At 47.1% G+C, this 13,158-nt stretch overlaps 1 long non-coding RNA gene across 1 annotated transcript in view; it reads right to left on the reverse strand.

Moving 5' to 3' along the window:
- Positions 1-5,045: 5,045 nt before the first annotated feature.
- Positions 5,046-13,158, reverse strand: part of LOC104848248 — a 22,500-nt gene continuing 14,387 nt past the window's right edge. The window contains exon 6 of the long non-coding RNA XR_002024706.2: positions 5,046-5,278. This is a non-coding gene — a long non-coding RNA (uncharacterized LOC104848248). The remainder of the gene's footprint in view (positions 5,279-13,158) is intronic.

Consider the following 13,158-nt stretch of genomic DNA (forward strand, 5'->3'; position numbering starts at 1 on the left):
ACAACAAAAAGTACTGATAAAAAAATAGATGAACTCAGGACTATGATGGAAGCCATGAATGTTAAGCACAGGAAAGAAATGGAAACTATGAATGCCCAACATAGAAAGAAATGGAATCCATGAAATAGACTCAAATTGATAAAAAAATAGATGAACTCAGGACTATGATGGAAGCCATGAATGTTAAGCAAAGGAAAGAAATGGAAACTATGAATGCCCAACATAGAAAGAAATGGAATCCATGAAATAGACTCAAATTGATAAAAAAATAGATGAACTCAGGACTATGATGGAAGCCATGAATGTTAAGCACAGGAAAGAAATGGAAACTATGAATGCCCAACATAGAAAGAAATGGAATCCATGAAATAGACTCAAATTGATAAAAAAATAGATGAACTCAGGACTATGATGGAAGCCATGAATGTTAAGCAAAGGAAAGAAATGGAAACTATGAATGCCCAACATAGAAAGAAATGGAATCCATGAAATAGACTCAAATTGATAAAAAAATAGATGAACTCAGGACTATGATGGAAGCCATGAATGTTAAGCACAGGAAAGAAATGGAAACTATGAATGCCCAACATAGAAAGAAATGGAATCCATGAAATAGACTCAAATTGATAAAAAAATAGATGAACTCAGGACTATGATGGAAGCCATGAATGTTAAGCAAAGGAAAGAAATGGAAACTATGAATGCCCAACATAGAAAGAAATGGAATCCATGAAATAGACTCAAATTGATAAAAAAATAGATGAACTCAGGACTATGATGGAAGCCATGAATGTTAAGCACAGGAAAGAAATGGAAACTATGAATGCCCAACATAGAAAGAAATGGAATCCATGAAATAGACTCAAATTGATAAAAAAATAGATGAACTCAGGACTATGATGGAAGCCATGAATGTTAAGCAAAGGAAAGAAATGGAAACTATGAATGCCCAACATAGAAAGAAATGGAATCCATGAAATAGACTCAAATTGATATCCAGGAGACTAAAAACTCTATTGAAAGTATACATAGTAGACTGAGTCAATCTGAAGACAGAATATCAGATATAGACGACAGGATGATGGTCAATGACCACAAAAAGAGAGATCTCTTAAAAATAGTAAGGAACCATGAGAAATCAACCCAAAAGCTCCTAGATGACACAAAGAAGAATAATATAAGATTGACAGGAGGCCATGAAAAAGCGGGAGAAAGTATAAATGACATAAAAAATACTGTTTACAGAATTAATGATAGGAAACTTCCCAAACAGAGTAAAATAACTTGACACACAGATAAGTGAGGCACATGGGACTGCAAATAGTCATGATCAAAAAAAAAAAAATACATCTAGACATATAATAGTCAAGATCCCAGAAACCCAACAGAAGAACAAAGTACTACAAGCAGTTAGAGAAAAGAAACAAATCACATGCAAAGGAAAGCCCATCAGAATCACAGCAAACTTTTCAACACAAACCCTCAAGTCAAGGAGAGCCTGGTGTGCAGTATTTCAAGCTTTAAAAGAAAACAACGTCCAACCTAGACTGATGTATCCTGGAAAACTATATTTCAAAATTGATGGGGAGATAAGGTATTTTCATGACAAAGAACACCTGAGAAACTTCATGAATACCAAACCAGCACTCCATACAATTTACAACAATATTCTAACTGGATTTCTTTCACTTTGTGAAGCTGCTACTCTAAAGAAAGATTTTGATTTTATTACTTTTACTTGCCATTTGTAAATATTTGCATATGCTAAGATCTGAGTGTGATACAAGCTACTCTTCCCCGACATAAATACTATGTTCTGTTAAAATCTGCATTTACTCATTAAAAGATTTTCTTTTGAATGTATCAGCTGTTTATTTTCACTGACATTTGAGCATATTATTTTATAAATGATAAGTGGAGGGAAGACCATAGTAAAAATGGCCATATTTCCAGAACTGCTATACAGATTCAATGCAATCCCTATTGAAATCCCAACAGTCTATTTCACTGATCTAGAGAAAGTAACCAAAAAATTCATTTGGAATCAGAAGAGACCTAGAATAGCAAAAGCCATTCTAGGCAACAGAGACATGGCAGGGGCTATCAACATCCCCAGTTTGAAACTATACTACAGAAATACTGATAAAACCAGCATGGTACTGGCAAAGAAACAGACCTGAAGATCAGCAGAGTGGATTAGAAGATGCAGAAACAACTCCAGATGTACTCAGCTGCCTCATCTTTGACAAAGGAGCCAACCATCCTCACTGGAGGAAAGATAGCCTCTTTAATAAACTGTGTCAGAAAAGCTGGGTTTCAGCCTGCCAAAGATTAAAACTAGACCTTTGTCTTTCACCATGCACTAAACTAAAATCCAAGTGGATTAAAGATCTAAATATTAAAACAGAAGCACTAAACTTTCCAGAAGATAAGTTAGGTAGAACTCTTGAAGACACCGGCATAGGAAAAGACTTTATGAACAAAGCCTCAGCAGCATGGGAACTAATACACAGAATCAACAACTGGGATCTCACCATATTAAAAAGCTTCTGCACTGCAAGAGAAACCAACAAGAGAGCTAAGAGACAACCTACAATGTGGGAAAAAAATTTTACCAGCTGTTCCTCAGACAAAAGCCTACCATCTAGAATATATAAAGAACTAATTAAAAATCAGACCCCCCCAATATAAAGACCCAATTAAAACATGGGCATCTGAAATGAACAGACATTTCTCAGACAAATGAGTAAAAGCAGCAAATAATCATATGAAAAATGCTCAACATCACTGGTCATTTGAGAGTTGAAGATAAAAACAACCCTGAGATTCCCCCTTGCCCCAGAAAGAATGGCTGCTATCAAGAAATCAACCAATAACAAATGCTGGTGGGGTTGTGGGGAGAAAGGGACCCTTCTCCATTGTTGGTGGGAGTTCAGACTGGTGCAACCGCTGTGGAAATCCATACGGAGATGCCTCAAACAACTAGGATTAGAAGTCCCATTTGACCCAGCTCTTCCTCTGCTGGGTACCTTCCCAAAAGAATTAAAAGAATCATACCACAGTGAATGATCACCCATGTTTATAGTGGCACAGATAATAATAGCTAAAACTTGGAAACAGCCCATTTGCCCATCAGCTGGAAAGTGGATAAAGAAGATTTTAAAAAATAAACAAAATGGAGTACTATTCAAACCAAGAATGAGAAACTAGAGATATTTATAGGTAAGTGGATGCACACTGAGGCCATTCTACTAAGTGAAATTAATGTCACACATGTGTAAATACCAAATAGTTTCTCTAGTTTGAAAAACTAAAAGTGTAAATAAGGATTAAAATATATAATTGATATTGTGTAATACAAAGAAAAGGTCTAAACGAGTAGGGGAAGTGGGAGGAGTATGGAAATGTAAAAAGGGAAAAGAAAAAAAATATATGAAAAGAAAAACATGGAAACAGTGTCTTTGTAAACAGGGAAGGGGTGGAGGGGCTGAGGGGAGGGCTGGGAATGGGAAAAAATAAGGACCAAGACCAGTAATGTAAAGGTACAAGATCCCAATGATGAATGTAACTGTACTGTATACCTAAAATATAGCAATAAACCTTTAAGAAAAGGTATAGATGTCTTTTGTTTTCTGTTTTTGTTTTTTTCCCTTGAGTGATTCCTCCATCTCTTTCATGCCCATAGCATTTTATCCCTTGCAGCTTTGCCATATGATTTTCAAGAAGGAATCCCACTGGGGCTGGCCCATGGTTGTTACTCCCACCTGGATCAGGCCTTACCTGATCTCCTGATGTGCCTCCTGATCAGCCAAGGGAAAGGGCCATAGGACACAGGCAGTGAATCACCAGCCTGGCTTAGTTGTCCTCCCAGGCCTGATGGAAGAGGACTCAGGCCCCAGGGACCAAAGAGGCCTTAACTCCTTGGAAGGCAAGGAGAATAGAGAAAGTAGAAAGTGCAGGACTTGGCACTGGCCACATCTTGTTCACAACTGCACTTCCCCAGGATGATCCTGACCAGGAGGACTGAGTCTCAGATAGGTAAAGCCTAGTGTAGTGGCAGGCAGAGACAGTCAGAGACAGCTGGCTCTGTTGGCTTTCAGATCCAGAGCTCTTGGATGGATGACCCCAGTGAGAGACGGCGAGGGGCTCCAGAAAGGCTGAGCTGGCCTTAGGGAGAGGACAGAAGCCAACCTCGATTCCCCTCCCCATCCCCCAGCTCAGACCCCGTCCTCCTGGGGCCTGGGAACAGGGTCAGACAAATAAATATACAAAGTGCAGCCTTGGTTTGACCGACTTATCTAACATGACTTCTGCTCTCCTGGACAGCTGGGTCCTATCAGAGGGCTGAGGGCGGGGGTCCCATTGGGGCACCCCACACGGTCAGGCTCTCCCTGCTGGCCTTTGCCTACCCCAGGGATAGGAGAGCTGGGAACGCAGGAGGTCTCTGTAGAAAGAGAAGCAGCCGTGCTGTGTTAGCAACTTGTCCTGGACACCAGGCCTTCGGTAAAGCCAAGTGCATGACTGCGGCCTTCCAGAGTCCTGGAATTCCCTGGGGCCGACAAGTGGAAGTCACAAGGCATGATGGGAAGTCTACGTGCCAGGTACCATGCTGAAGTTTGCTTTAGAAGCATTGTCGTGAAAATACTGATATCACTGCCAATCACCAGGTGAAAAGACTGAACCCAACTGTCCAAGTCCACCTCCCAAGTGGGCCGTGCCTTTTGGAACTGAAGTGTGACTTTGTATATGTTTCAGGAAACACTTCATATTCAACGCTTACTGGTTTTTTTTTGTTTTTGTTTTTGTTTTGTTTTTTTTAACATCTGTAAAATTAGAGTAAAGGGGGTATCTTTCAACTTGTAAAACATCATTGATCAGATATTATGGCAAATACCCCGAGTGATTAAACTCTCTGGGAATTTCTATTAAAATGATTACAAACATGGTGATATTTGCTATCATTCAGAGTACTTTTTACAAGTTTAATTTGAACGTATTTTAAAACTGGTACAGAAGAATATAAAATGTGTACATACTTATGGCTGTGTGCTGTTGCAGTGGGGACAAACGTATCAGTTCCCTCAAGGACTTCCCGGGCTCCTCGCTCGCCCAGCCAGCGGCTTCTTCTTCAAGTCTTCCTCTAATCCCCTTGAAGGTTCCTGTGACAACTTTCGCCTTGACTGAAAGATCCTGGAGCTCAGGGAGACTGAAAGAACCAAGGAAATGCAGAGTTCAAGTCCTAATACTTGCTCGGGCGACGCAGGCGTACACTTTCTTCCTGAAAAATTAAAATAATAAGGGGAAAATGGTCACGGAGAAGCAAGGAGATTTCCCTTCACTTTTGCCCAAAGTGATCACCATTAACAAATTGTTATTTGTCCACAAATCATCTCTACACTGTGCGTGTGTGTGTAAGCAGATACAGTTTTGAGGGCTTTTCTACGCTATCCATATGGGTTTTAAATTTTCCTGCATTTAACTTTGTGTGCTGGATCAACCCCCCTCATCCACACATATTCTTCACCTTTCTCCACTCTGACCAGTGCCCAGGGTTTCTTTGCCCCTCAGTTTGTCCAGTGTGGTGCCCAGCTCTGCTACTTCCTCAGGCCTAGTATGGCTAGGGCTCCCCTGTGCCACTTATCCTGAGGTCTGGTACTGTCCCTCGTTGGATATTTTGTAAGCTCTGCCTACACCTTCATAAATAGTCCCTTCATTTAAATACTCAAACGATCCAGCTTAAATATCTATCAGTTCCCTCCTTAGACCCTGGGAAAAAACCCTCTGTCATCTGACAGCTTCCCAGATTGGCATTTCTGGGTTGACCCCATGCTTTTGAGTGGCCGCCCACTAATCTAAAGTCTGTACACGGCAGGGTTGATGTAGGCCATTCTCTAGGAAGGAAGGTGTATAGTTTTTCCTAATTTTTTCCTAATACAGAAATGTTGCACAGAATATGCTTGTACCTTTTCACACACATGTGAGGTGTCTCTGTAGAATGATTTCTAGAACGATCATTTTGGGGTCAAAAGAATCACGTGGCTCAAACGGCCATAGGCAAGCATCCCCTTCAAAAACAGCGTGCAAATTTTGGTTTTTATGAAGTGCTTTGCCCAGATGCCTCAGGATTTTCAGCGACTGGAGAGAACGGCATAGGAGCCCCCACCCCAAGTATGGTGGGAAGGCGGGTGTGGGGACCCAGAAGGCAGGGAGGTGGCCCCAGCCTGGCTGGTTCTCATCTCTTGGGGCCGTGCCTCCGTCCTTGATGCAGACAGCAGCGCGGAGCGTGGGGACAGAGGTTGGAGGTATAGAGATAAATGCTAATCTCTAGTATAAACAGTTCTCGGGGCTGGACGTGCTCTGGATCCCCCACACCCCCACCCGGGAGGGGGTGAGATAGCTCTGAGGCTCAAGCTGGAGCTGGGTGGAGGAAAGGGAGGTTGGGTAAAGACGAGAGGAACGGAGACTGAGGAATTCCATCAATTATGGGCCTGACAACCACGGGAGCAAACAGCGGGTCCTCGACGGGGACCACAGATAGAAGAGAAGGGCCAGTCACGGCCAGGCACACAGGGCCAGGAGACCCTCTCGTGCCTCACAGGGAGGCCCGGCCAGTCTGGGGACTGCTCGAGGGTGATGCTCAATCACCAAAGTGAGAGGTACTCTGAGCCAGTGACCTTGAGTGTGACCTTATCTAGTCACATCACGGACCTTGTTTTTTCTGCCTGTACAATTGGTGTTTTTCCCTGCTTTACCTAGGAAAAGGAGATGATGCTCTTAACTTCTGCACATCTTGATGGAATCAGGCAAAAATAGAGGCAGATGCTTCTTGAAAGATAGAAGAAATTCTCAAGACAGGCAGTGAGGGGGACAGGGCAGAAGAGGAAGTCTTGGGCAAGCTGTGTTATTAAGAGCGTGGCCAGGCCTGGGTCCAAAGTTCAGCTCCTCCTCTTACTATCAGGGTGACCTCAGGCAAGTCGCTTACCCTATCTGAGACTTAGTTCTCTCCATTGTTACAGGAGATGAAAGTGGCGGCTGCCTCATAGCACAGTGCTGAGAGTGAAATGAGACGTGAATCTAACCCGCTGCACGGGTGTGCACATGAACAATTCTCATCAACATTGGGCACCACGTCTGCCCCGCGTGGAGGGACTGTCTGTGCACCAGGGTCACAGGATTTTTCCTATGGGGCTAGCTCTTGTTTACCCTGCTCCCCGACGGTCCTTCTTCCCTTAAAACTATCCTGGCCTTGGTGACCGGACATGACACAGCACGGTTCCTGAGGCTGGGTCAGAGAAGACCATGAAGAGGCTCATGCTCTTGTCTTTCAAGGCACCTTCTCGAAAAGTTTCCCTTTCCCAGTTGCCGTGCCAGGAAAAAGCCAAACCACTTGGAGAGACCATAGCCGAGTGTTTCTCCTGACAGTCTCAGCTCAGCCTCAGATTCCAGACAGCCCAGCCCAGGTCCCCAACATACGATGAAGGTGCTTCCGGGGAATCCCAGCCTGCACTCCACAAGTCACCACTAGTCTTTGTACCTACTGCAAAATATGTTGGGGGTGTGAGGGATGCATCTCTAGGTCATACACTTGGGGTCCTGCCATGGGGCCGGGCACGGTGGGGATTTCCCTGGCAGAATAATGTCTCCGCTCTCCTCAGCTGTGTGAATCTGAGTCCTCAGTCACGTTTATAGTGCAGCCATGATACTGACAACAGGAAACAGCAAAAACGATACCAGCGACAAAGCTGGGTAGGTAAGAACAGATCTCAAAGGGCACTGCTATAATTTGGATCTTAACAGTCTCCCAAAGGTCCCTGTGAAAAAGGCCTGGACTCCAGCATTATTGGCAGATGGTGGAACCTTTAAGAGGTGGGCTTAGTGGGACGTGTTTTGGTCACTGAAGAGACTTATGGGAATTTGAAGGGAATTATGGGATTCCATCACTTCCTTCTTCTCTATTTCACTTCCTGACTCTAAAGTGGCCTCTACCACGTGCTTCCAACATGATATGTTGCCTCAACACAGGCCCAAATCGATGGGCCCAACCAGTCATCGACCGAAACCTCCATAAGTATGAGCCAGAATAAACCTTTACTCTGTAAGTTGATTACCTGAGAAACTGAATAGCGACTGAAAACTAACAAAGGTGCCATCTCAGAAGGAAATTTTATATAATGGACATTGAAACCAGGCTACCGTAACTAACAAGTGATGATGACATGAATAGTAATAGTACTGGTACCCAGTAGGCTTCTCCATTGCAAGGGACAGGAAATCTAAGTCCAGGTTAAGCCCAGAAAGTAACTGACTGGCTAAGTGCAATGGAGTTAGGAATGGTTTGATCCAGGGACTGGTTGTCTTTCTTACTCTCTCACCACTGGCCATCCTTTTCTCTCCTCTGTGTTTAGGCTCCTTCAGTCTTGGCTTTCCCAAAGTAGCAGCTGCTGGCAAGTCTGGGCACAGTGAGAGAGCAAACTTCTCTATCGGGGATCCCGGGAAAGTCCTATGGTGTGTCTCTCCCATTGTAACATGGTCACATGGGGGTCAGGAATCCCCAAGGCAGAGGAAGGGCTCTGATCAGTCATCCTGAGTCACATTCCCGTTTATGTAGCAGGGGGTGGAGTCAAAGGCCCTCACCCACCTGGGTGGCCAGCAGGGTGTCAAGGCAGTGCCCAGGGGAGAATCGCAGCAGGGTTCTTCCTAAAAGGGGGCACAGGCTGACCTAGGCCGACCGCAGCAAGTATGCACCAGTACCCAGATTGTGCCGGGGCTTTACCCACACTGCTATGATGTGCTACTCAGTCATTATTAGCCCTGTTTCACCCACGAAGAACTGATGCTGAAGGCCAAGTCTCTCGCCTTTGGTCCCACAGTGACAGATCTGGAGTTGGAACATGGTGACTTGATTACAGAAACCCTTCCTTGACCCTCCAGACCCTAAAAACTCCCATTCCTTGTGTACACCAGGAAACAAAACCACAAAAAGCCAAACCACTTGCCAGGAGTGGCATTTCCTGCATGATCTGTGCTTTGGGGTTGTGCTTAGTTCCTGCAGTGAGGCTTGTGCTCTGCCCTTCTCCCTCCCAACCCATGAATGTCCCGGAGCGCAAGAGAACAGAAATGCGGTCATGAGCCCTGCCTTGAGATTTCTCTCCATCCTTATTATGAAAGTTTCCCAACGTACACGAAGTAAACAGATCAGTGTGAAGCAGTCCTGTGCCCCTGCCACCCTCAGCAATGCCCAGCACCTGTGTTGGCACCCACTGACCCCGTCACCCAGTCTCCACCCCCAAGGGTGGTGCCAAGAGATTTTCATAAGTTTTTTTTTAATCTACTTGAATTCTTTGTTTAAAAGTATGAGGAGGCGTTATCTCTTGTGAGGAAGCCAAGTTCTCAAATCAACGAGCAAGGAAAAACCCAGCACATCCCAAATACTCTTTGAAGCACCCCTGTGCCTTGGAGATGGGAACAGCTCAGAATTTCTTCATTTGAAGCAGCCAGAGGAAGCGGCTGCCCGGCCTGTGGGAACGCGATGTGCAAAAGATTGTCATCTAAACCTCCAGACTTGCGCTCAGCACATGGGGACCAGGAGGACCCCGGGAGGCCAAGCATGTCGTGGCTGCTTCTCCACTCCCCACTATTGAAAGTCGCTTCTGGGCCCTCTGAGAAGTAGCATTTGATTTCTCCCCCAAGCTGCTGCTTGTGACATGTGCTGTGGGCTCGGGCCAGGGCCGCAACACAGACCCACCAGCCCTGTGCCTTTCGGCTGTGACAACCCCAGGGAGAGGCCCAGTCAAGGGGAGCAGTTTACAGTCACCTGAACCCCAGTGCATGATCTGGGGCCCCGCTGCCCGGTGCCCATCGGCCTGGCCTTGTGACCAAGGACTGTGAGCCGGGAGGGCACAGCAAGTCCGCCTCCCACGGCTGGCCCGCTCGGGCTGGCCGGCTTGCTGGGCCATTAACCAGCAAAGCCACAGCGGCAATAAAATTAATTTCCTTCCTAATATATACAAGACTTTCTTCGGGAGAATTATGGACCGATTTGATCAAAGTGTGTAAGTGGTGTGCTTATGCTATCAATTTCAACCCCTTAATGCCCTCCTGTCAAAACAAAACCCTCAAGAAAGGCTTTGAGGGGGATCACATGGGTATAATGGCTTTGCAAAAGAGAGCCCTAAGTACTCAGTAACATATACAGAGCTGACTATTAGATCGGCTGGTGTAATTGTCCTTATATTTTAATGTAAACACGCTTATATTAGCCGGGCACTTCGTTCCCCCACAGATGAGCCAGGGCAGGGTGGCGGGGGCAGGGAAGATGGCTTCAGTGGGACCGTCAACGGGGAGGAGCCTTTAAGACAGAGCGACACGGAGGGGAAGGGGACGCCGCGGAGGGGCAGAGGTGGAGTGAGGAGTCCTATCTGGCTCTTATTAATAACACTAATGCCCTGCTCCTGGGTGGCACTTTGAACTGCTGTTTTGCCCAGGGTTTCCCACCTAGGCTTTGCGGTGCCCCCCCTCGAGGCGAACTCTGGGAGGCAGACTGGGAAGGAGGGGACCCATTTCCTGGGTGGGTAAGCTGAGGCTCTGTGTGCTCAAAGCGGGCAGAGTCGAACGAAGGAGTCACTTAGAAAGGACTGGGGCTGGGCTACGGGAGCAGAAATGAGACAGTGTGTACCAGAAGGACGGCAGGGCAGCGGGAAGCACTGCCACCCGCAGACCCGCAGAGACTGAGCAGCACAGATGCTTCCAGGACACGGTCAGAAGGAGGGCTTCCGAGAGTCCTAGGGGGCCAAGCTGCCGCCCGGCTCACCCGGCAGGGCCAGCACAGAAGCCCGGGGTATGAACGCCAGGGCCCCTCTCTTCCCTCCCTCCCTCCTTCCTTCCTCTCTTGGTCTCTGCAAAACCCAGCAAGAAGACAGGGAGCAAAGGAGCAGGGACGCTGTGCAGAAGGGCAGGGGGAGGCGGAGAATTTCCAGCCCAGGGTCGCCAGGGCCCAGAGGGCATCCTCGGGTCTTCTGCGACGCAGCCTTGCTCTTCCCACAAGCCAGGCAGCGAGCATCCACTCCGGCCCTTCCTAGACCGGAGAGCAGGATTTGAGGATATCTAAAGTTCCCAACTTTGGCTTTATTTTCCGAGTCCACCAGCGCTGGGCCCTGAGCGTCTCGGCGGGGAGAGAGCATATTTTCACAGAGTGACTGTAGATAAGAGGTCAGGAGCCTGAAGCCTGGATAATAATAGCCTGACAGCCGATGACTCCTTGGGGCGCTTCCCAGCCAGCTGACCCCCTGCGGCCAGGCTCAACTCAGCATCCGAGGACCCAGGTGGCTTCCACTCAGCCCAGAGTCACGCCCCTGGTCCCTTACGTCCACTCCTGTCATCTTTACATCCTCACGACGACCAGGGACATGAGGACAGCATCCACTTCACAGGCAGAGATGCAGCAGAATCAAGAGGCCGTGCTTAGGGGAAGAGCTAAGGAAGCCACATGGCCCCTGCTCGAATCCCAGCACGGAGGCTGCGCGCTATTGGAGAAGTCGCACAGCACGTGAGTCAGCTTTCTGTTGCTAGGACAAAACACCCGAGAGAAAAAACTTAGCTTTCCATGTTAGGGATGGAATGCAGGGCTTTGCCTGGCTAGGCAATTGCTCTACCACCGAGCTACACCCCAGGCTGAAATAAACAACTCAAAAGGAGGAGAAATTTATTTTGGGCCCTGGTTTCCTAGGTTTCAGTCCCTGGTGGCTTAGCCCTGTGGCAAAGTAGGACCATCAGGCAGAGGAAATTGCTCCCCCTAGGAGGGAGACAGACTGGGAGGGACAGAGAGAGAGAGAGAATATGAATGAATAAGAGAGAGGAAGGGAGTGCCTGGGGTCTCAGCGTCCTCCCAAGGCCACATCCCCAGTGACCTAAAGACTTCCTGTGAATAAGGGTTAAACACAACCATTATTCAAAATTAAATGTTATCAGTTTAAAATCAATTCTATTACAATAAGTGCAAAAGTAGGAAATACTCAAAATTCATCACTTCCCACAGTCTTGAGGTTGTCGATACCCATTGTGTCTGCGCAGGGGAGATCGTATTAAGGGGGTGCCCTTCGTCACCATGGTGGGAAATTCACACCACAGAAAGTGGCAGGCAGCATGAGTCAGGGCGCTCACCTCCCGGAGAGGTAGTAAGGTATAGTACGTCATTGGAGAGCCCAAACCCTTACTTCCTGTCGGTGGCTTTTCCTAGCACCCCGTAGAACGTACTTTTTCCCCAAGCTTTCCCAAGCACAGAGCCACTCTGTTCTGTTTTGTTTTTGCGGGGGTGGGAACTCGGTCCCTGATGCCATCTTATGCCAGACAAAGGGACATTGATTGGTACCGGCACTGGCAGCTTGCATGGGCCTGACCCCTGCCTCGATGCCGTCTGGCTATTAGGGCTGGATCATAAACTATTCCGTGGGGGCCAGGAGTGGAGCTGAGGCTGCAGCTCATTTCTGGGCACTGCCAGCCTCCTGGGCTCAGCATCCTGCCCCCACTTTGGGCAAATTCCTGGCCTGGTGATAAGCGTGGCTCCATCTCAGACTTTTCCCATCGTGCTGACAGTTTTAAACCAATAGATTTATGCGCTTTTAAGTAATAGAAATATTTAAGGCAGACCTATTTGTCTTATCTGCAAAGATGGGAACACTCCTCTTCAGAGGGGGAAGAGTAAACTCATAAAAGGGCAATGATGCAGTTGAACCCTTAGCTGCAGCGGTGGGAGGGAGGCGCCCCGCACTGCCCGGTGCCCTCCCTGGTTCCTGCCCCAGCCCTGGGCCCAGTTCTCCAGCTGTCCTCCTGCTACCCTGCGTGCGGTCCCACATTTCCCTGTTCTTCCCAAGTCCATTGCAACCAGTCTGTCTCGTTGCCCCCATGACTGCTCTGATGAACATAATGAGGACGGAAGGGGTCACGGTTATGATGACAGCTGACATTTATGGAACATCTATTACTTGTCAAGCATGATTTATCAGGGTCTGTGTGTGTACACAGGATTCAGGTTAATCCGTAGGATGAGCCTAGGAGGGAGGCAGGTGGGCTTAGGGTGCGGGAAAGGTCTAGGTTTCATGCGGGCCTGAAGCTTACACAACTGGAGAGTTCTCCCTCTTTAAGAAAAAAAAAAAAAAAAAC

Source organism: Fukomys damarensis, unplaced genomic scaffold, assembly GCF_012274545.1.
Source record: "Fukomys damarensis isolate Sample0158 unplaced genomic scaffold, DMR_v1.0_HiC HiC_scaffold_12, whole genome shotgun sequence".
Classification (NCBI taxonomy): Eukaryota; Metazoa; Chordata; class Mammalia; order Rodentia; family Bathyergidae; genus Fukomys; species Fukomys damarensis.